We start from the raw sequence: 25,333 nt of genomic DNA on the forward strand, positions 1-25,333 counted from the left end.
CCTATATTACTTAGTAGATTACTTTTTAAATTAAAAAAACCCAACAGTATTTGGGAAACTGATTTCCAGTTATAAGAAGAAATGTTATATAAAGAATCAAAAAGAATTAAACTTGTTTACATTGTAGAAGATAAAATACGTTATGAATTTGGTATTATTTATAAATTGCAAATATATTATGTAACTCTATGTACCTTCAAGGCTGAAAGAGATTATGCCAAAACCAGAGGTTGAGCGAAACGTTTCATAGTGACTTAGTACTGGCAAGGCTCCCACACCAAATTGTGGTCTAGACACTCACTGAGTGTCATAGTCAGGGTTAGAGACAATTCCAAGGGCCTTGCATGCATGACTCAAGGAGCAGTCAAAGCTAGCAGAGCTAACAAAAAGACAAATCAAGAGACTGGAGGTGGTGACATATCCACTTGAACTCTTGGGAACCCACTCCCATAAGCTCATTAAAAGTTCAAAATGAAATGTAGTATGGGAAAATCAGCATAACATAGTAAAACCTCACCAAAAATGCAGATATTTTCAACTCAAATTAAGTACTTTAAATCAGGCTAAAGGACTTGACACATAAAGTGAAGCTAATGAGATATTTAATCAGCAAACTTGGTAACTTGGGTCAGAAGTTTGTTATATCTGATCTCGTTTTTTTCAGGTCAAAGATGGTAAAAGATAAAAAGTTACAAAGAACAATAGCTTTGAAATAGTGCATATGGAATAAAATATCTTTTCAATAGAATTATAAGGTTAAAAGAATTCAAAATCCTCACCATAAGCATCCAGGGGTCAATTCTTTGTTATGGAATTTGATTGAAATACTCTTTTCAATTGACCTCTTGGAGTTATCCAAGCACCCCTGTGTGTCAAAACTCCATGCCAGAAATAACAAATGCTATTGAAGGGAATGAATTAAGTGTTCTTAAAGCAGGACTAAACCATACAGCAATGGAAGCTAACTTAACCAGCTTAACTTGAATTTCAGTGAAAATCAGCATATACCTTCTGATCACTTTGTTCTCAAATATGCAGTGGGACAAGTTAAATAAAAACAGGCCAATAGAACACTGACATGAAGATAAACTAGTGGTGAAAGAAAAGGTTAAACTAAATGAGACAGACTCCATGAGTTGCATAATTAAGGTAATACCCAAATGCATGCCATTACTTTTTCCATCACTTTCATTCAAGAGATTCATAAATCCTACAGCAGGATGGCTTTACACAGTTATCAGACAAAATAGAAATATCCAGAGGCAGAGAGCAGAGGGCACACCACTGCTTTAACCAACAAGAAAGAGATTATTACAATTGATACTAGCAAATTCACATTGAATATTCCAAGAAATTATTCAGAGTAGTAAAATACCATTGGATTTTCATCTTTCTGCTTTAACAAATACTTGGAATCAACATTGCTATTGAATGCTTTCAGAGGAAAATCGTTCTAATGACTTTAGTACAAAATCATCCAGAAAAAAATTTGAAACTGTTATGTTTCTGAGGAATAACATTCAACTGGCATTACAAAACAAAGAACACAAGTATTTCTGGTTAACATTAAAAACAATATCTGACCAAATGATTGAATCCTGCAAAAGTAGATAAAAAGTAAAAAGAGCTTCTTATAATCGTTTCAAGACTATCACTAAAAGAATAAATGATATTTTCCAAGTTATTATGAGAATTGATCTATTATTCTTATCTATAATTTTTGGTAAAAATCACAACATTTAAATCAGTGATAAAACTACTTAGTCCCCAGTATTAAATTAATGCTATCATTAAATTAATATGGTGAGATGATGAATGGAATCTTAAATTTCCTAAAAGCCACTATATATTTGCATTTACAAAGAACAAACAATGCAAAACAACTAGTAAAATATTTCATGGCTTAGGAAAAAATAGCAAAGTAATTTAAAATGTCCTTTTATTTGCTTACTTTTATTTTGTTTATGTAAACCAAGGAAAGATATCTATCTGATTTTCATGCAAGCATTAAAGATATTCATTTAGGGCAAGAAGATACTACACAGGGAACAGACTTTTTATTTTGGGGGAGGTCAAACTATGTATGTTATGTCTAAAGAAATATGCATATATGTATGTGCAATTTTTTGCCTTTTTATATATTCAAACTTAGTTACATCTGAAAAGTAAGGATTTTTTTGTATGAATTAAGATGGAAAAATCATTATGTATGTGCTTTTATAAAACTGCTGTTAAGACAATACACACAGGTCGGAATTATGAAAGGTTCTGACAACTGACATTGAAAAATCTTGATTATAACAGTGTTACATGTTTATTGTAAAAAAAATTAAGAAATAGGAAAAAGTTTTATAGTTTTGTAGTTACGATCCATTACAAAATGGATTGTAATCCATTTTGAGTTAATTTTTGCCACTGTTAAGCAAGAGTCCAACTTCATTCTTTTGCATGTGGGTATCCAGTTTTCCCAAAACCATTTTTTGAACAGACTATGATGTCTCTGTTGTGTAGCCTTGACACCTTTGTCAAAGATCATTTGACCATATACATGAGGATTTATTCCTAGGCTCTATATTGTTTCATTGGTCTATTATGTCTGTCTTTATGCCAGAACCATAATATTTTGATTACTGTAGCTCTGTAATATGTTTTGAAATCAAGAAGTACCAGGTCTCTAGTTTTTGTTTTTGTTTTTTTCTTTCTCAAGATTGTTTTAACTATTCAGGGTCCTTTGGGATCCCATATGATTTTTAGGATGGCTTTTTCTATTTCTGCAGAAGAAAATGCCTTTGGGATTTTGATAAGGGTTGTATTGAATCTATAGATTGCTTTGGGTACTATGGAAATTTTAACAATATTAAGTCTTCCAATCCGTGAATATAGGATGTCTTTCCATTTATTTTTGTTTTCTTTAATTTATTTCCACAGCGTTTTATAATTTTCAGTGTACAAGCCTTTGCTTCCTTAGTTAAGTTGATTGTTAAGTATTTTATTCTTTTTTTGATGATACAGTAAATGCGACTGTTTTCTTAATTTCCTTTTCTGATTCTTCATTCTTAGTTTATAGAAATGCAACTGATTTTCATGTGTTGATTTTGTATCCTGCAACTTTAGTTTGTTATTAGTTCTAACAGATTTTTTGTGGAATCTTTAAGGTTTTCTGCATACAAAATCATATCATTTGTGAACAGTGATAATTTTACTTTTTCCTTTCCTGTTTGGATCCCTCTAATTTCTTTTTCTTTGTTGATTGCTCTGACTAGGACTTTCAGTACTGTGCTGAACAGAAGTAAAGAGAGTGAGCATCTTTGCCTTGTTTCTGATTTTAGAGGGAAAACTTTCAGTCTTTACTGTTGAGTATAATGTTAGCTGTGAGCTTTTAAAATACGACCTTTATTATGTTGAAGTAATTCCCATCTATTCCTAGATTTTTTAATATTTTTATCATGAAAGGGTGTTGAATTTTGCCAAATGCTTTTTCTACATCAGTTGAGATGGTAATGTGGTTTTTATCCTTCATTCTGTTAATGTGGCACATTACATGGATTTATTTTTATATTGACTCATCCTTACATTCTAGGAATAAATCCCACTTTATCATGATGTTCAGTTCTTTTAATGTGTTGCTGAATTTGGTTTGCTAGTATTGTGTTGAGGATTTTTATATCAGTATTTATCAGGGATATTGATCTGTAGTTTTTTCCCTTGTGGTATTTTTGTTTGATTTTGGTATCAGGGTAATGCTGGCCTTATACAATGAGTTTGGAAGTGTTCCTTCTTCTTAAATTGTTTGGAAAAGTTTAAGAAAAATTGGTATTAATTCTCCATTAAATATTTACTAAAATTCACCAGTGAAACCATCTGGTCCTGAGCTTTTGTTTGTTGGGAGATTTTTGATTAATGATTAAGTTTCCTTACTAGTTATTGGTCTGCTCAGATTTTTTAATTTTTTCATGATTCAGTTTTGGTAGGTAGTACATTTATAGAAATTTATCTAGAATTTCTAACCTATGTCATCCAGTTTGTTGATGTGTGCTTATTCATAGTAGTCTCTATGACCCTTTTTATTTCTGTGCCATCAGTTTTAATGCCTCCTCTTTCATTTGATTTTTGTTGTTTCAGTCTGTTAGGGACTGAATGTGTGTGTCCGTCCAAAATTCATATGTTAAAATCCTAACTCCCAGTATGATATATTAGGAAGTGGGGGGGGGGGCTGTGGGAGGTAACTAGGTAATGAGGGTAGATCCCTCATGAATGGAATTTGTGCTCACACAAGAAAAGACATGAGAGAGCTCGCTTTCTCTTCTGACTTCCCACCATGTGAGGATACATGGCCATCTGCAAACCTGGAAGTGGGGTCTCATCAGACACTAGATCTTCTGGCACCTTCATTTTGGAATCCCCAGCCTCCAGGACTATGAGAAATAAATGTTTATTAAGCCACCCTACCTGTGGTAATTTTTTCATAGTAGCCTGAACTACTAAGACATAGTCTTTTCTCTTTTTTTCTCATTTAGTCCAGCTAAGGATTTGTCAATTTTGTTGACCTTTTAAAAAAATCAGCTCTTTGATTTGTTGATTTTTTTCTATTGGTTTTCTATCTCAATTTTGTTTATTTCTGCTCTAAGTTTATTATGTCATTCCTTCTGCTAACTTTGGGTTTAGTTTGTTCTTCTTTTTCTGGTTTCTTGAGGTGTCAAGTTAGGTTGGTGACTTAAGATCTTTCTTATTTTTAATGTAGGTATTTACAGATATAAACTTCTCTCTTAGTACTGCTTTTAGTTCATCCCACAATTTGTGTTGTCATTTTCATTTGTCAAAGATATTTTCTAATTTCCCTTGTGACTTCTTCTTTGACCCATTGGTTATTCAAGAGTGTACTGTTTAATTTCCACGTTTGTAAATTTTCATGTTTTATCTTTACTACTGATTTCTAGTTTCATTCTACTGTAGTCAGAAATACACTTGGTATGATCTCAGTCTTCTTATATTTGTTAAGACTTGGGTTTTTTACCTAAAATGTGACCTATTTTTGAGAATGTTCTATGTATACTTGAGAAGAATGTGTATTCTGCCTCTTTTGGATAAAGAGTTTTGTATATGTCTATTAGGTCTATTCAATCTATAGTGTTGTTGAAGTCCTATGCTTCCTTATTGGTCTTTTGTCTAGTTGATTTATCCAATATTGAAAGTGGGGTATTGAAATTTCCTATTATTGTGATGCTATTACTCTCTTCAATTCTAATTTGTGCTCTGATGTTGGGTATATATATATATATATATATATATATATATATATATATATATATATTTATAATTGTTATATCTTCCTGGTGAATTGACTTTTTTATCATTATATTATATCCTTCTTTGTCTCTTGTGACAGTTTTTTACTTAAAGTCTATTTTACCTGATATAAGTATCACCCCTGCTCTCTTTTGGTTACCATTTGCATTGAATGTCTATACCATCCTTTCATTTTGAGTCTATGTATTTTATTATATCTAAAATGAGTCTCTTGTAGACAGTTTGTAGTTGGATCTTGTTCTTTTTTTGTTTGTTTGTTTGCAGTATGCGGGCCTCTTACTGTTGTGGCCTCTTCCATTGCGGAGCACAGGCTCCGGACACGCAGGCTCAGCGGCCATGGCTCACGAGCCCAGCCACTCCGCAGGATGTGGGATCTTCCCGGACCGGGGCACGAACCCATGTCCCCTGCATCGGCAGGTGGACTCTCAACCACTGCGCCACCAGTGAAGCCCCTGTTTGTTTTTCTTTAATCCATTCCGCCACTCTATGTCTTTTGATTATAGAATTTAATATATTTACATTTAAAGTAATTTCTGATAAGGAAGACTTACTATTACCATTTTATTAATTGTTTTCTGTATGTGGTATAGTTATTTTTTCCCTTTCTTGCTGTCTTCCTTTGTATTTTGTTCATTTTTTATTTTATGCTTTGATTGACTTCTCATTTTCTTTTGTACGTCTTTTATAGGTATATTTTTTGTGGTTATCATGGGGATTATATAAAACCCTTATAACAATCTATTTTAAACTGATAATGACTTCAATTGCATAAAAACTCTACTCCTTTACATCCCCCTTGCTTTATGTTATCAATGTCACTAATTGCATTTTAAAAAATATTTTGTATTCATTAACATAGCTTTATAGTTATAGTTATTTTCATGCTTTTATCTTAATTTTACAACTGAATTAAAGGTTATTTACTCACCACCATTGCAGCATTACAGGAATCTGTATTTGCCTATATATTTACCTTTGCCAGAAAGTTTTATATTTTTGTACACTTTTTTGTTGTTGCCTAGTGTCCTTTTGTTTCAACTTGAAGGACTCACTTTTGCAATTTTTTAAAGCAGTTCTAGTGGTGAGGAACTCTGTCAGCTTTTGTCTCTCTGGGAAGGCTTTAATTTCTCTTTCATTATTGAAGAACATTTTTGTCAGATATAGTACTCTTGGTTGTCTGTTGTTTTCTCTAATCACTTTGAATATATCTTTGCTGGTATTCTAATATTTTTCATACGCTGATTTTTCTGATTTCATTTAGTTGTCTATCTGTGTTCTCTTGTAGTGCACTGAGCTTAATATTTTGAATTCTTTGTTAGGTAATTCATAGACTTCCACTTCTTTTAGTGTCAGTTTGTGGCGATTTATTTTGTTCCTTTGATTGGGCCATGTTTCCCTTTTTCTTCATATGCCTTGTTATTTTTATTGTTGTTGTGATTTATGCATTTGAAAAAACAGCCACCTCTCCCAGTCTTTACAGATTGGCCTTTGTGCAGGAAAAGACCTTCCCAATCAGCCTGGCTAGAGCTTTTAGGGGCCCTGAAACCTTTTATGGGGATGTGTCTTGTCGGGGTTTGGGTGTGTAATTTCTCAATTAGATTGGTTTGCTGGTTTCTTCTTCAGGATTCTGTAGTCTTGCTCCCTCTGGTGTTTTCGTTATGTTACTGCAGGTTCTAGGGCTTCCACAAACTACTGAGTTTTTTTGTTCTCTGCGTAGTCCAGGAATACAAGCTGTTCTAGTACATGAGCACTCAAAATCAGCTGAGGTACAAATCAGTCCTCTGAAAGCTTGAATATTTGATGTACATTCCACTCTTCTCCTTTCTCTCTCAAGTGAGAAGCCAAGAGTTGGACATTTTCTCCCAATCACCGTGAGCTATGCCAGTTTCTATCTGCAATATTATAAATTATCTGGTACTACCACAGGCTGCTAAGCTTTCTTTTGTTCTCTGTGGTCCCCAGGCCAATTCTATTTGCACTCTGAGTCAGGCAAGACAGAAGCCAGTCCCTAGGACAGACCGCTAAAAAGCCAGAACTTTCTTTCTCAAGGATGAAATGATGGTTTGGGTTTTTCCTCTCCAACATGAGTTGTGCCAGCTTGGGGGAAAGCCTGATGCAGTTGAAATGTAATGGCTTTTCTTACCCATTTCAATACAGTTCAAAGCTGTTCTTGGCTTTTAGTTTGTCTGGGTATTGAGACTTCCTAACTGGTTTCTCAAGTTCTTATAAATCTTTTTTGGGTCATTATTGCTAAGTCAGTGTCTGTGGGGGAACAAGGTATAGGACTTCCTCTTCTGCCATCTTGCTGATGTCATGCTATTGATCTTGATCTCTAATTCAACTTGCTATAAGTTTTATATTAGTGGAAATATCTCTTAGAGTTTAAGCCTGGGTTGGCTACAAGATCCAATATTTTGTGTTTATGATTTTTTTTCCCTGTTGTAATATGTATTTTTATGGAAATTTTGGACACACTGAAGCAAGTACTGCTAGACAAGTGCCATGTCAACCTCCAGGTGAAGAGATGAAAATAAACATTATTACTTTAGACATCGTATTTGAAAAATCCTTCATCTATCTCCTCTTCATACCCATTTTAATGAGAATTGTAAGAAAACTTGTTCTGCCTATAGCCAAGAATCAGCAGCCAAGATGGTACCATGAGTCCAGTTGACTCATTGTCAGCTAACCTAGTTTTTGGCTAACCACAAGATTCTCTTTCAAATTCTGAGTTAAGAAATTGAGACTATAGAAAGTCGGATGGTACTGGGACATGTAGTGTAGCTATAAGGTCATGTAGGGCTTGGGACTGCAAAATCTCAGTGACTTATAATAATTATATCTTTCTTGCATGGCAGTTTGCCTGTGGCCAGTGGTTCAGCTAACATAAGCCAGGCAGGGCCAGCCTAGGCTGGGCTCCAGGCTTCTGGTTCAGTGCCATGTTTCTCCACGAGTTTTTATGCCGGGGTCCAGGTTAATGGGGCAGCAGCTCCCTGAAATGTGCTTTTCTCATGGCAGATTATAGTAGCACAAGAGGCCAAGCCAAATAATACCATGATATTATCCAAACCATGAAAACCATGTCTGTTTGATAACATTTCATTGGCTAAAGCAAGGCATATGGCCAAATCCAACATTAATGGGATGACAAAATCTACTCTGCCCACACTGATGCAAGGGGGTACCAAGACATGTGACAAAATCCTTGATGTAATATAGAAAGGGTAAGTATTAAGAGCAAAAATTCAGTGTACTTTTAAGAGAAAGATGGAGAGAGAAAGATATAAAGAAAGAAAAGAGAACAAATATATCTGATAAATTTTTAGTTCATGTAATCGCTGCATATAACTTTTGTAAATATATATGCTGGATTCCCGCTGGAGCCTTCAACTAACCTATATGAATTGAAGCAGATTTCTATCCGTTGAAATAAAGTATTACTGAACAAGGGAGACATTTAATATTAGTTAGTTTTAAACAGAATACATGTTAAGTGTAAATTATTTTAAATCGTTCCTAAATTTAACTAAGTTCCAAAAAGTACAAAACATAGAATGAAATGATCACATAGTCTTCTACATTGTCTTAAATCTTATTTTTGATAAATATGCATGGTGTCTCTTTATGACTCTTCAGTTATTATAAAGTATTTTGTTCAATAAGTCCCTTAAAAAAACACCCCTCCTGCCAACTTCTTCTCCCCACTACTCTTTGTCATGCATGGAGAAATGAAGAAGGTACATCTTACTTTTACAAATATTTTTAATGAAATTACAAGGAATCTTCACCAACTTCTATTACGTTTAGCAAGTCAGTTATAAAGAAAAATCAGTATCTTCATTGCATTTACATACCTGTCTTACAAAGAAAGAGAGAAGTTTGAGGTTTTTATTCAGTGCTTTTGCAATAAGGGTGAGGCACAAATTCAGAAGCTAACTTTAAAAAGTTTTGCAATTTATGACTTCCTATTAAACTCTAAAGGCAAAATTGAGAAGTTTTGACCTGAGAATACAATGACTTAAGACTGAAAATTTAAAAATCAATTGGCTTTATGAGGCAACTTCTCTAAATTCCAAAATGTGACAATTTCTAAAATGAATAAGCTTAATATTTTAGCGTTCAATTTTTATTGGTTTTTCTAAACTCCTGAAGCAAAAGCTATAAAGGAGAACGTAAGAAACAAAAAGGTGCACAGCAAAAAATATTAATACAGTAATTTCTTGCATTTTTATTATCCCTTCAGTACTCCAAGTACTTTTTAGGCAATATTTAAACTTTATATCATTTTGAGAAGGGCTATTGGGATAGTCATTAAAATCATTTTTTAGTTGTGGACATTGTAAGAAATCTTGACAAAAATCCGCTCATAGTTTTATAGAATTAATCCCATTGAACACTGTGTATAGTCATAGACTATATTACTTAAATATTCTCTACTAGGTGAAGAGTAAAATAATAAAAAGAGTAAAATACTTTAAAGAGAGTAAAGTAATAAAGGGCAAATTAATGAAGTAAAATAGAGTATTTCTGCATTTTTTATACAATCATCTTAGTTCCATGAACATATTTAACAATTCAGTAGCTGAAATGACAACCTTCTTCATAATTTACCTTGTATACCCATTGTCTGATTTTCTTTCAGGAAGCAGTTCTTAATCTTTCAGGGATTAGGAAATTCTGATAAAAGATATTCTGAGAAGAACAAAACTTATGCACTTATACACAACCTATTATATACAATTCGGGAGTAAAGAACTTCTGTGACGTATTCTAGTACTCTGCAAGTCCTTGAACTTAATATTCAGTACCTCAGTAAGTTTAATTAGCCTAATTTCTTTTTTGTCTTCATACCCCTTTTCATGGTTAAAAAAGAGTGTTTTCCAGGACCTGAAGGGTAAAGTTATACTTCCAGAGTCTGAATGGTATTTAGTGTATCAAATAAGTATTTTTTTAAATCTCACTCTAGGTATATAAACTGAATCAGAAAATAATAGCTCTTGAGGAAGAAAATCCCCAAGGTTTTCTATTTTACTATAAAACAATAACTATAATTAGGTTAGGTAGAGATTTACACATAGCTATTGAGAAAGTTAGGACAAATATTAAAATCTACTCTGTTGACAGAAATAGTCTTTAACTTATTTTGATGGTAGAATTTACTTTAAATTAAGTATGCATATTCCCATATTAATTTACAAAAGGATTTCATAATTAGTGTCTTTTTCTGTATCCTTATAATAAAGTGGTTAGGTATATAAGGTGCATATTATCATTAATCCCTTTTTGTATGTGAGGAAGGTAAGAATCGAGAGGTCAAATAACTTGTCTAAATCACTAATTCAAATATTAATATTTAAAGCATGGACTCAGATTCGGCTATCCTATCATGCTACAATAGGATAAATTTAAATGAATGAATGCATAATGCAGTAGTCCCTTGAATTTACGGCATGTGTTGCTCTATTTCTTGAGAGGCTTTTGTGGAAACATGCATTTCTTGATTCACTTGTAGTTATTGGTTGGCTCTCTGGGCCAGTCTGCTTTAGGTGCTGTTTAAATTGGGAATACAGTCCTTAATCAGCTGGAGCTTATGATGGGCCGTGGACTGCAGCATCACATTTTTTGTCTGCTATGACTTGTTTAAAGCCAATATAGAAGAAAAAATAATATATTTAAATGGAAACAGTGTTTTTGTCATTAAAACTATATAACAGTTTCAGATGTGATGATGCTCTGACTATGGATCAAAGATAATGCACTTAGTAGAAAATGCTCTATAAATTGTTTATCTGTAACGAAGATGACGTAGACTGATTCTTCCATATCCTCTCTTCAGTAGCTTGTGAGATGGCTGTCTCCGTTTTTGGCTTAGAATGTTGTCAGTTGACACATTCAAGAATGTGCAGAGAAGCTTTGAAATATTAAGTGTGTTAAACTGGAACTTTTCAGTTCAGATAACATAACATTTCATAATGGCTACCATCTTAGACAGAAGGATTGATTAAGTATTGCTCAGGTATTGTAAAGTCTTCCATTGAAAATTTGAAACTGCTTAGGTGCTTGCTTAGTGTATTTTTTTAGATTGGGAAGGGAGGCAGCAACAAGTGTGCTATTAAGATCCATGTAGTAAGTCCATGTTCTATCAATTCTACAACTCCCAAAACACCAAATGTTTGTATAGATAAGGCATTTTTAAGGCACTCATATCAAGCTCTAATGCAAGAGTGAATTAGTGTTGATCTCTGTTTTGCCAATGAACTTCAAAGTCTTAAAAGATGAAGTTTCAATTAATTGATGAATATATCAACATATCAATATATCTACAGTTATTCTTTTTTTTTAATTTTTAAAAAAAATTTTATTTATTTTTGGCTGCATTGGGTCTTTATTGCTGCGTGCAGGCTTTTCTCTAGTTGCAGCGAGCGGGGGCTACTCTTCGTTGTGGTGCATGGGCTTCTCATTGTGGTGGCTTCTCTTGTTGTGGAGTACAGGCTCTAGGCGCACAGGCTTCAGTAGTTGTGGCATGCGGGCTCAGTAGTTGTGGCTTGTGGTCTCTAGAGCGCAGGCTCAGTAGTTGGGGCGCATGGGCTTAGTTGCTCCGCGGCATGTGGGATCTTCCTGGACCAGGGGTCGAACCCGTGTCCCCTGCACTGGCAGGCAGATTCTTAACCACTGTATCACCAGGGAAGTCCCTCAACAGTCATTATTGAACGTTCAACATATCAGCAATTCAAGGTCACCATGAGTTGATGAAAATTGAGATTTTTTTCCTTAAGTTTAAAAGACCTTGAGACACTGTTACTTACTCTTGCATGCCTACAAAAATAAAATCTGATGAAGCAGAGGTTTATAGTGAAAAAAGTGTACACTCTTCACAATCAAATTAAAATTCTATAGGCCTAGTGTTAAAAAATGTTCTTAGACTTATTTTATTTTATTTAACATCTTTATTGGAGTATAATTGCTTTATGGACTTATTTTAAATACCTTATCCAACAGGAATTCTTTTTAGAGTACTCTCTAATTCATCCTTTTGAAATGATGGCTTTGCCTTTTAATAGGAAATCTACATTTCTTTCTTAAAGGAAATACAAAGTTCTTGGCTTCATTGTTCGCCAAAGTAGAGAGTAAAGACACAGTGCAGTAAAGACACAGTGGCAAATTTATTTCAGGCCTGCCAGACGGAAAAATCTGTTTTTATAGAAAAATAGGCTTCCCTTGAGTTTACTAAGCTGTATTCTTCAATCAAGTAAAATATTTTACGAATGTTAATCTGAATGTCCCCATCAAGGGGTTACTCTTTCATTTATTATTCTAAGCCTTAATCACTTAAGCATTCATCCCCACAGCTGTTCAAAGTCTGTCATACCTAACCCCGTATTCCTGAAACCACAGGGTTATGGTAATCTGTCAAGTTGCTCCATCTGGGCTCACCTTGTTTCATGTCTTCTTTCCTTCTACATATGCTAGAGTCTGCTTGGTTTCACCCACAGTGAAATTCACCCAAAGTGAATATGTCCAACTCCACTTTATTTTCCAAAGCACCACTGTACAATGTTTGTTACATTCACTAGTGTAAATGTAAGAGAGTTGTAGAACAAAATATGAAATAATTTAATTTGATCAGACTCTATTTTCCTGTTGATCTTCAACCATCTGCTCCATGGGAAGACATTCCTAGCCATTTCAGCCTATGATCTAGTCCTGAAACCAGACTACTAGAACACAGACTCTCCTAATGAAGAGCATTTTCCTCACTTCTTCCCTTTTCCTGAGTTCTAACTAACAATTGATCCCAAGGGCTTTCTAAGGTAAGCTGCATTTCACTTAGAGAAAGTGATATATATTTATATATCCTTTCATATTTATAATTTTTATGTAGTCAATTGTTCCACAATCTTCATGTGTGCCAGAAAAAAACTATATTTTTTGTAGCACAGATGATTAACTGTGCAATTTAAATCTTCTGTGCCTTCACTTAATTTGGGGGGTTTTCTGATCCATAGTTTTCTGAGACAGCTGGGTATAAAATTCCCCAGCAAGAACGTAGATTGTTCAGTCTCTCCCTCTAATTCTGTCAGTTTTGTCATGTGTGATTGTAAGAAGTGTTACAAAGGTCGTACATGTTTGTGGTTGAGAGATATCTTGAGCAAGTTTTTCCGTTTTTAATATCTGATAGTTTCTCTCTTTCTCTTTATTAATATTTTACCTTAAATTCTATTTTTTTCTGACATTAAAATTATAACACAATTTCTGTTGGGTAATATTTGTGAAGTATAGCTTTTTCAATCATTCTGTGTAATTTTTTTCAACGTGTTTTTTCATGTAAAGTATATAGCCAGAGTTTTTTTTAAGCCTTATGGTCTTTGTCTTTTAATAGGTGAATTAAATATGTTTATTTTGTTATTAATATATTTGAATATATTTCAGTCATGTATTTTTGAGTTTTCAATTTATCGTGTTATTTTTACTTTATTTTTTTCATTCTGATGAATTTAAACATTTCCTTTACTGCAAACTATAAATTTTATTTTAGTCTTCAATGTGTATTCTTAAATTTTTAACACACGTATCACACTTTATACTTCTTTAACGATTCTAAATCATTCTCATAGAAAATTGAAACAAAACAAGAAATGTTGCATTTTAAAAATAACTACTGAAGTACCCCACCTGTCTTCCTTCTTGTATATACAATTTTAATTCTATTATATCATCTGCCAAGCATAGAAATTCAATAGTTCATTCATTATAGCCAATAATTAAAGTAAATGTATTGGAAGTCACACTTACAAAGGACTTACCTCTAGAATGAAGCTGTGGGTGGTAGAATTGAGAAATAAAAGGAAATTGGGTCTTTGATTGGATCTGTTGAGAGCCACTGGATCAATCTGCCCAGTTTAACTTCCTCAAGACTTTACACTTATTTTACACAGAAAATTCCCTTTTTATTTATGAAAGAGTTTGCTCTGTTACCAGTCTTTTATTCGCAACCTAATAGGCAGATTTACTACTGTTTCTTTGCAAATTTTTTGTTCCTTCTTTTCTTGCATCCCACTCATGAGTAAACATTTCTTCATGTTGAAATATTTCTTTTAATGTTTCCTTCATGAAAGATTTACAAAATCTATAAAATAAATACTTTTATTTGTATTATTTCTTTAGAAAGTAATTATTTTGCCCTAATAAACAAAAGTTCATGTGACCATTGAATTATAGATTATCAGTTCATTCTGAAAATACTACTCTTTTCTTCTGGCCAATACTGTTTCTGATGAAAAGTTTTCTGTAAGTCTAGCTGTTATTCAATTATAGATACCCTTTCCCTTTTGTAGTTTGTAGGGATTATTTTTTTTCTTTATCATTGTTATTCTGCAGTTTCACTGGGTTATATTTAGAAGTGTCTTTATTTTCTTAATCACAGAACATGTTTTCAATCTGAAATCTCTTCTCTATTTCTGTGCAATTTTTAGCCATTATCTCTTCACATATTGATTCATCAATGTTCCCTCTATTTTCTACAGCTGAAAATTCATTTAGACATGTATTTTAGAGTCTCAATCTATCTTCATTCTTTATTATTTGTGCTTTTATATGTTTGTATTTATCTCTATGTCACTTTCTGGACAAATTCTTGAGTGCTACATTTCAAAAACTTCTATTTCTTTCTTTGATTATGTTCTATCTTACTTTGTTGTCTTATAAAGTAGTACTAGCCATGTATGCTCATTTAAACAAATTGAAATTAATTATAATTAAATAAAATTTAAAGTTCAATTCCTCAGTTTTAGTAGCTATAGGTGAATTGCTAAATAGCTAGAGTGTAGTTACCATATTGGACAATGCAGATACAGAATCTTCCTATCATAATAGAAAGTTCTATTGGACAAGTCTAGAGAGTATTCCCTATATTAATTCTTTAAACTTGATTACAAAAAATGTTTATATGCTATGTTTCTAATTATATCTCTTCTGTAGACATCTATCTTTGACTAATTTCTGCCTCAGTTTTCTCATAATGACTCATTTATAGATGTCATTCTTTCTATTGTCTTTTTAATTATTTAAAAGTATGTATCTTAAAGCTATTTCAAAGCTATTATTTTCACATTGAGTAATTATTAAGTTTGTTGGCCCTAGTTTTTAGTGTTTAGTCTTGTTTTGTTTTGTTTTTCAGGTGTTTCGTAGTGTTCATGTGCTGGCTCACTGAGGCCTAATTCTGGTTCATTCTGTTTGTTTTTCTCTCTCTTTTCCTCTCATTGTATTTTTCTTTGCTTGTCTCTTCTCCAGCTCAGTCAAGAAGCAGGTCATATATAAGATTCTTGGCATCTGTCCCATGGTGACACTGGAGATATCTCATATCCACTCATGGAGGTAGCAATTAAGTTGGCATAAGTCCTAATCGGGTGGCTGTCTCTATGTCATTTGCCAAACTAAGTCCATGGGTCATAGTTACATGGAATAATTACATTTATGCTCAGCATCTTTCTGTGGATGAAGAGAATTTATTCCAGACCTTGATTTCATGTTGTAAGCCTGGCTCTTTCTTCTCCAAATCATGTGTAGGGAGTGTTTGGGTCCCAGTTAGTCTGGAAGGGGCAAGAGAGCTGGCAGCATCTATCTGTTTCTGAATTTAATGCCAGAAAGATCTGAGATTTTACGCTTATTTTATAATTTCTAACCTACAGTGATTTATCATTTGTTTTGATAATGGCTATATGTCTTTAATTTAATTTCCAAAAATGTTCTATTGCTATCATTTGTGATGAATAGGTATACTTAAAAGTGTGAACTCAAGATCATTTTGAGTGGAAACCTCAATATCTCTCAATTTATTGAGTAGAAATTTATTACTACTTTGATATTTTCTGTTTCTCAATTTTCGGTTCTACTTGAAACTCTTTTTAACTTGTTGTGTTTAACATATTTTTGAGAAATGTATCTATTTTCCAAAACAAAAAAAAATAGATAAGAATGTCACTATTTAAATTTTTGAAAATCTTATTAATGTCTGTCTAAATAACTAGATTTTTATACATACTAAGAAAGCTGATATTTCCTATCTACTTCTGTGTTCATTCTGTTGTCATGTGATGTTTTGGTTAAATTATTGTAAGAGACCCTCTTAGATATGTAGTTGTGAAAAGTAAGAATTTTTTTTAGTCTTTTCAGGTAAATGTCATATTGTTTTATTGATAGTTTCACTACCAAACAAAACTCAAATGGTAGTTTCTTAAAAGTTGCTTGCCATATATAATTTAATAGAAAATCAACAAATGTTTCATACTTTGTTAAGTTAAAGATCTTGGCCTAATTGACATTTTGAATGGATCTTTTGGTCACATGTGATTTTTAACACCATTCATTGCTGGTTTTTGGATCCCTGCTCTTCTCTATTTACACTCTCCTGATATAGTGGTTAGACCTAAACCTGAAAATATCTTTTACTTTGAGAGGCCTATGAGGAAGTCCATAATTGTCCACTTAGTACTATCACTAAATTTTATGTGAAATGGAAAAGAGACCATTAAAATAGTCTTGCTAGGCTAGATTCAGTGGGCTACGGAAGCAAACAGAAATTTAGATTAAAAAAAAACCCAACTGATGAATGAAGAACTGTGCTTTGGATGGGAGTACCTACTACATCCTATCTGTTGGTTACTGGAAAAAGGAAATATGTGGCCTGATACGACATTAATTTACCCTAAGGGAAATATCCCTTCTTGAGAATCAGTCACTTGTAAAAAATAAAAAATAATAATAACAGACTCCATAATAAAAAATTTTAAATATGGGCTAATAATTCGAATATCTTATGTTGAAATAATTGGTTATTTTAGAAAAGCAAACCAGCAGAAGACTTCTCAGGTGCCATTGGCTAAGAATTGAAGATAATCCTCTTTTTTATAAAACACCGACTTTTCTTTCCCCAATGTGTTGTCATTTGCAAACCATAAATACAATTAATTTTCCTCATAAGACTTTCAAACCACTTTTTCAAATTTAAATCTCCTGTGGCCTGTCCACCTCTAAATTCTGTTGGATCTAAGGCAAAGATACAAAAGGAGGTCCGGGCTACCCTGGTGGCACAGTGATTGAGAGTCTGCCTGCCAATGCAGGGGACACAGGTTCGTGTCCCGGTCCGGGAGGATCCCACATGCCGCTGAGCAGCTGGGCCCATGGGCCATGGCCACTGAGCCTGTGCATCCGGAGCCTGTGCTCCGCAACGGGAGAGACCACAACAGTGAGAGGCCTGCGTACTGCAAAAAAAAAAAAAAAGGAGGTCCACATAGTAAGTGTCTATGTACTGCAAAGTGCTAAATCATAGAATTCCTAAAATATATTCTTTCCCCTACCTTGGAAAGTGTCCCTTTTCTAATAAGAAAATTACATATATATATATATATATATATATATAGCCATATGATTCAGACTTGGCTAAATATCAAGACACGTAATATGTAAATTATTTGGCTTTTATTTCAAGCAAAATTAGGTTGTTAAAATAATGACTTTTACACAACTTGTGTTTTTATGATAGTAATGCTAAATTAATTTTTGAGTCATATTTCTTAGGTAGTGTTTTATTTATATTAATTTATAGACAGTTTGCTTTGCTGAAGTTGTCACTAAATTGAAATTACTAATACATTTTTTAAAGTAAAACAGATTCAGAAATTTTCCATGAATTTTACCTATGGTACTCAAAAATTGTAAAAGAATCACATGCATGATAAATTATAATTACAGAATAACTATTACAGAGAAGTTAAAGTTTTATCATAAAGTTCACCTCACTTACATGATTTCTGCTCTCCCTTAAAGTAATATCTAGGGTATATTTGTTAATGTCAACAATTGTTACATACTTCATCTATGTTAATCATGATCTACAGATATATAAATTTGAGAATAATATGAATAGTTTAATTTTGCAAAATATTTCTCCTCTTGCTCTGTATAGTTTTGCAAACATTATAATTCTTGAGTACTTCCTGAACCAAGCTTTGGACGCAAAGAGAAAAAGAAAATGGGTGTTTGGCACCACTATGAAATTCTATTTCACTATGCAAAAACTATTGTTTTATGCTATTTGACAGGAAGAAGTACGTTTATTTGTTTGTCTTTCCTCAAACCTATGTATCCCACCAATAAAATTCTTCTAGAACTCTGAAACAGTGCCCCTCTTCAATGTCAGCAACAATCCAAACCACAAGCCTTCATTTGGACACAGTTGACCTCTGTTTCTGGATATAGGGCAGGAGATGTGGAGAAGTGTTTCCTTTTCCTTGGTACTTGCATTTATCAGGAGAGCAGGGGTTTTTGTTTGTTTTTTGGAAGGGTAATTTGCCATTTTATATATATATATATATATATATATAATTTTTTATTGAAGTATAGTTAATTTACAATGTTGTGTTAGTTTCAAGTGTACAGCAAAGTGATTCAGTTTTTTATATATATATAATATATATATTCTTTTCCAGATTCTTTTCTATTATAGGTTATTAGAGGTATTGAGTATAGTTCCCTGTGCTATACAGTAGGTCCTTGTTGTTTACCTATTTTATATAAGGTACTGTGTATATGTTAAATTAGGAGTTTAGGAGAGCAGTTTTTTAGAGCTACTGGCTGTGTGCCAGGGCTGCACATTGGATCCCAAATGATAGACTGGTTCATGTGTTTTTTAAATTAAATTTTAAGTTTGTGTGTTTGTGTGTGTCTCTGTGTGTCTCTGTGTGTGTGTGTATGTGTGTGAGTCAAGAGAGGAGAGGAGAAAGGGGAAGTGTGGGGAGGAGAGGAGAGGACCCTCTAAAACATAGGACCCAAGCCAGAGGCCCCTCTTGCTCAGGCCTAACAAGGTGTTTTCCTATAGTCATGAGAATGTGTGTTAATGACAAACCTGAGTTCAGCCTAAGTGGATCCCAGAACGTGCAGAGGCCTTGGTGTTGATGACTGACACTGAGATAGCGCCCATCTCTAGACTAATCCAACTAGGTTTAATTTAGTAAAAGGGCCTAGACAGCTATCTGTTAGTCACCTGACCGATTTTCTCTGATGAAATAGGACCCAGCTGACTCTTTGCTCTATGAACTATTTATCATGTTTTCAGGAAGTCTGGATTCATTTAATAGGATAATGATTGTCTGAGAGTCAGACAGTTTATGTGCAACTATTCTATTTTCTGGATGGCTGCTATTCTTATCATCTGTTCCTTAATGCAGGTAATATGTGCTTAGTATTACATGTATACAATCTTTACTTGCAATTTTAGAAACATCAGCTAGCAAATATTGAAAAAGTCTTACTAAGAATTTTTGCAAATTTTTAATGTTTTATTTTAAAACCCCATCTTATTTATTTATATTATTTCACAGTTTTAAAAATTAATTTCTTTTTCATGAAGGCTTAAAAAGTAGTCAGTAAACCATTCAACTCCAAACATGAATGCAGTGTTTACATGTTAGTAAGTTTGGTTATCAACACAATATTTATTTTCTATGAACAGTAATATATTCTATTGTTTTTATAACTATTGTTTAAATAGGCAGATAACAAAAGAACTCAAAATCACCAGAAATATTTGTATGGTCAAACCACTCAAGATAGGTGTTCTCTTGCTCTCTGGACATTCCCTGCTCAACCAGTGCCTGCTCCACCTATACCCTACTCACATGACTGACCTTCCTATGTACTTGCCCCAGGCCCCAGCTAGTGATTGTTCTTATCAAAAAGGCTGTGAGGGGTGTGCCCATCTGTTAGTTTCCCTGATAACCGATGAGCCAACCTGACATCAATTCCCCCTATAACTGGCAATCTCCCCTTTCCCCAGGAGCGAATACTGCCACCATGTCCTCCCCCACTGCCCTCCGCACATGGTGGGGTATGGCTCCAGGACCTTCTTCAGACGTGTTAAGCTCCCCCTATCCATTAGCCCTTAATGTCTCTGTTGTTGACTCTGGGCTCTTTCTTCGGTCTTGAAGCTGGGCAGGCACTGGGCTTGTAGGCCTGAGGGGTGCAGCCCAACAATATTTTTGTTCTCTAGTCTTATTTTAGTTTTATAGAACTGGCTTTGCTAAAATTAAAATACATTAAATTATGTCATAAAATATAATTTGCAAAAAGTAAAAAATCACTCCTATGTTATGATTGTTGTGTTTTAGTATTTTAGGATAGTTCCTTTGTTGACTTCAATTTGGATTATGTTGGAGGATACAACTGGGTAATAATAATAACTACTCACTGCATATTTTGTTCCTAACATTGTACTGGTTGCTCTACATTGCTAATTTAACGCTTCCAACAGTCATATAGGTGATATAGTTAAATTTGTATTTGTGTGCAACTAATAGAAAATGTGAATAGTATCAACTGTGGTAGCTTGCATTATTTATTGCAAATATTCACTCACCCTTTCCTGGATCCATTGTCCTTTGTTATGTGACTTTGCAGGTTTTTTTTTCTTCTTTTTTTTTTTTTGTGGTACGCGGGCCTCTCACTGTTTTGGCCTCTCCCATTGCGGAGCACAGGCTCCGGACGCGCAGGCTCAGCGGCCATGGCTCACGGGCCCAGCTGCTCCGCGGCATGTGGGATCTTCCCGAACCAGGGCACGAACTCGTGTCCCCTGAATCGGCAGGCGGACTCTCAATCACTGCGCCACCAGGGAAGCCCATGTTTTTTTGTTTTTCTGTTTGTTTTTTTTTTGACTTTGCAGTTTTTTACTCTAAATGGGGTAGAGCCCATTTGTCACTGAGTCCACGCTCATACTGCTCACTGCATGACAGTCCAATAAGTTGAGAGATGAGTTATTGGGTCAAGGAATAGTGACTTTATTTGGAAAGCCAGAAAACAGAGAAGATGGTGGACTTGTGTTCCAAAAAACCATCTTGCCTGAGATAGAATGCAGGCTTCTTTTATACCAGAAGAGGAGGGGTAAAGTCAAACATTTCCTGGTTCCAGTCAGCCTCTGGCGAGGGATGTGTTAATTTCTTCCTGCCTGCAGTCATTCACACGTGGGCCTGGCCAGGATGTTTGCTTTAAGCTAAACAGAGGTATTTTAGCTTAATGCTCATTACCTGGGAGGCAGGGTTCCCAGAGATGGGCTATTATGTATAATTTAAGCTTATAAGCTACATCACTTTAGTGATTAACTTGTAATATAATACAGAGCGTCTTCCCTATTACATATTTCCCCCTTTTGACTAGGATTCAGCCATGTGACTTGCTATAGCCATTAGAAGGAACATGCCAGTTTTAAGTCTAGACGTTAAGAGACCTTTTGGATTATCATTTGCTTTCTTGTGCTTCTACCATCATCGTAAGAATTTGTTTGGGCTATTCTGCTAGTCCCAGAAAAAGAATGAAAGACATGTGGAGCAGAGCCACCCTGACAAACCACCCCAGCTAAGCCTATCTTATATAGACTTACCCATGGAGATAAGAGTGATAAGCCATTGAATTTTGAAGAGTTTTACTATTAAATAATAGTTAACCAATGTATTTGTAGGGTTTACTTATAACACAAGAATTCTGGAGAAGGAAATCCTGGACTAGTATAATCTTTCAAGTATATTATCATAGACCCAAATTATTCTGTATTCCTGTTCCATCAAAATTTATCTTATGGCTCTTCCATCCTTGTGGTCAGGAAATGGTTGCTGCACTTATAGACATCAAATGCATGTTCTAGGTAGGGAAAAAAAAAAACAAAGGGAAAAGGCTAGGGTCAAGAAGACTTTCAGATCTGTCCCTTAAAAAAAAAAAAATCTCTCAGGCTTCCCTGGTGGCGCAGTGGTTAAGAATCCGCCTGCCAATGCAGGGGACATGGGTTCGAGCCCTGGTCCAGGAAGATCCCACATGCCGTGGAGCAACTAAGCCCGTGCGCCACAACTACTAAGCCTGCACTCTAGAGCCCGCAAACTACATCTACTGAGCCCACGTGCCACAACTACTGAAGCCCGTGCACCTACAGCACGTGCTCCACAATAAGAGAAACAACCGCAATGAGAAGCCTGAGCACCGTAACGAAGAGCAGCCCCCACTTTCGGCAACTAGAGAAAACCCGCACGCAGCGACAAAGAGCCAATGCAGCCAAAAATAAATAAATTAAATTAAAAAAAAATACTATAAAAAAAATCTCTCCAATAAGTCCTTCTTTAGCTTCAACAAACATCTCATTGTCTAGAATGGGATCTCATGACTACTCTTTTTCTCAAGGTAGGATAGTAGGGAAACCCTCTGTTTTCCTGATTTCCCCATGCTGAACCTGAGTTTGTCCTTTCAACACTTAAAAGATTCCAAATTAGGGGAAGCTGAGTCAACATGGATTGCAGCTGTATCTGCTATAGTAAGGAAAGGCAAAGCAAACATGCATTATGAATGCCTTTGGAGAACTAACCTGCCTTGTCTGCCACAATCTTTTAGCGACTCAATATATTATTTCTTATTTCATAGTTAATGTACTGACCTCCTCCATGCGAAACACAATCTAAAAGTGTGATTCACTTATTACATCTAGTTTCAAGTTTAGGATATTGGGGTGACATGCAGTTTTTCTAATGTGGATGTGACCTGATAGCGTATAAGCTTAAATAACAAGTTATTTGCTTTCACACATCCAGTTTACAGTGGCAGAGAACTGTGAGATATCTGCAATAAACCTATCATTTGGAGAAAGGGAGAATGATAAATAAAAAAACAACTTATCCTGCTCTTTAGGAAAAGGGACAACTTTCTCTCATGATAGAGAAAATTCCTCAGTTTATCTTTCCTTCTGTTCTTGAGAAGATCTGCTTTATCTCTCATCTTCCTTGGTGATGTCTGACGTGGACATGGGGGATGATGCCCTTACTAGGGGCTGCAGAGATTTCTCAAGTTCTCTTCTCTTGGTCTGAGTTTAGGGGCCTGGAATTTGTCTTAGCTTTGGACATTCACTGGCTGTTGAAGTTATAGTCAGAAATTAATTGGCAATTTAATTCTCTCTGTTCTCTTTTATTTTACATTTTTTAAAATTCATTTTATTTATTTATTTTTGGCTGCATTGGGTCTTCATTGCTGCTCACGGGCTTCCTCCAGTTGCGGCAAGCAGGGGCTACTCTTTCTTGCAGCGCAAGGGCTTCTCATTTCAGTGGCTTCTCTTGTTGAGGAGCACGGGCTCTAGGCACACAGGCTCAGTAGTTGTGGTGCACAGACTTAGTTGCTTATGGCATGTGGGATCTTCCCGGACAAGGGCTCGAACCCATGGCCACTGCATTGGCAGACGGATTCTTAACCACTGCGCCACCATGGAAGCCCCTTAATTCTCTTTAAAATTAGCAAGTGCTCAGTTAATTTGTGTTTGGTCATATCTATGACAAAGTAATTACAGATATTATGTATTTTTAATCCTTAAACCTCAAAAGTTTCGGTTTTTACGTGTTTGCCTTTCTACTCTTTCCATATTCCTAGCCCTTAGTTTAATGCAATTTCTTTGACGAAATTTAAAAATGGGGACTTTAGTGACGTAAATCTTTTTCTTTTTTTTTTTTTTTTGAGGTAAATCTTTAATTCCATTTTTTCGGCCACTTCCAAACCTTTGAACGGCAGACCATTTTTACAGGCTTGAGAAAACTAGAGGTCCAATTGAGTTTCCTGTAAGGCTGCAACATTTAACCTTTTCAAATACACAGACTCCCCTGTATTCCTGATTTCCCCATCCTGAACCTGAATTTGTCCTTTCAACACTTAACAAGATTCCACATTATGGTAATCTTAGTCAATACGGATTGCAGCTACAAAGAGCATCTCTCTTTGATTTGCAAATTTGGTAGACCAAATCTGGAAGACCCATCCTTTCTTGTGGGAATTTGCTGAAATTGGCACTGGTCAGGATTCTGATTTTTCTTATTATTTCCCTTAAAGTTGAAACCTGAGTCAGCATGTTGACTACAGCAGGCTGTAGTTACACCAAATGTTTTTCTTTGTATAGCAAGAATCAATACCCTGCTTCCCAGAAATTGTTAGGACTTTACCTCTCAGGGTCCTACTACTTTTACACTTAGCAAAGTCAATATTTTCATTTTTGTTTGTTCAGCACCCCAATTTTCAGGCACACATTTTGTATTTGTTAAAATTCTGTTTGGCTGCAAATAAAGTCAGGCTCAACAACTATGAGCTTTTTCTGTTCCACTGAATAAGGAGCCTGGGGTAGTTATTCAAAGACAAATCCTTTCATTTCCCTGATTTCCATTCTGTACATGTGTCTTTTGTCACTGGTCATAAAATGATCCTGTTCTCCTAGATATTGCATCACATTCCAGGTGGAAGAAAGGGGAAAGCAAAAAGTTAAAGGCAAGGAGACTGACTTAATCTTTTCCTTTAAAAACTTTGCCAGAATTCCTACTCAGCAACTTCTGTTCACATTTCCTGGGCAAAAGTGATTCTCATGTTATGTCCTCTAAGGCACTCAGGGAAAGTGAGCATTTTACCATTCCAACCTGTTTATTAGAGGAAGAAAAGGGGAAATTTGGTTATGAATGGCTTTTGTGTAGCTAACCCATAGTTTCTACCTTACTTTCTTTATTAGATTAGGAACTCAAAACTATATTTGTCCTAAAATTATGCTAAATTGTTTACATTTTCAGTTGGGAATATCTTTTTAATAAAGTTTTTCTTTCTGTTGCATTTAGAATATTTGACACCAGGCTTCTAAATTTTCTTAACCCACAATTTGACATCTGTTTCAAATTAAAGAATGTTCTTTTGTCCTGCACATGCTTATTAGTAAAAAGTGATAAACATCTAATAGAAATCCCGAGGCTTTCATATTTAGATCATTGTGTCATATGCTCAATACAAGTAAGACTTGCTGAGCTTTCGTAAAAAGAACAAAGGAAATGGCATTAGAAGATTCATCTTTTGGCCAGATACCATAAGATCTTTGAGCATCAGATTCTCTGTTGTAAAAGTGAAATTATAATATCATTTCACAGGAAGTTTGTGAGATTTAATTAAAATAATGCCTGTGGAAGCAGTGTGTGAGGTTTGA

This window comes from Tursiops truncatus, chromosome 9 (genome assembly GCF_011762595.2).
Source record: "Tursiops truncatus isolate mTurTru1 chromosome 9, mTurTru1.mat.Y, whole genome shotgun sequence".
Classification (NCBI taxonomy): Eukaryota; Metazoa; Chordata; class Mammalia; order Artiodactyla; family Delphinidae; genus Tursiops; species Tursiops truncatus.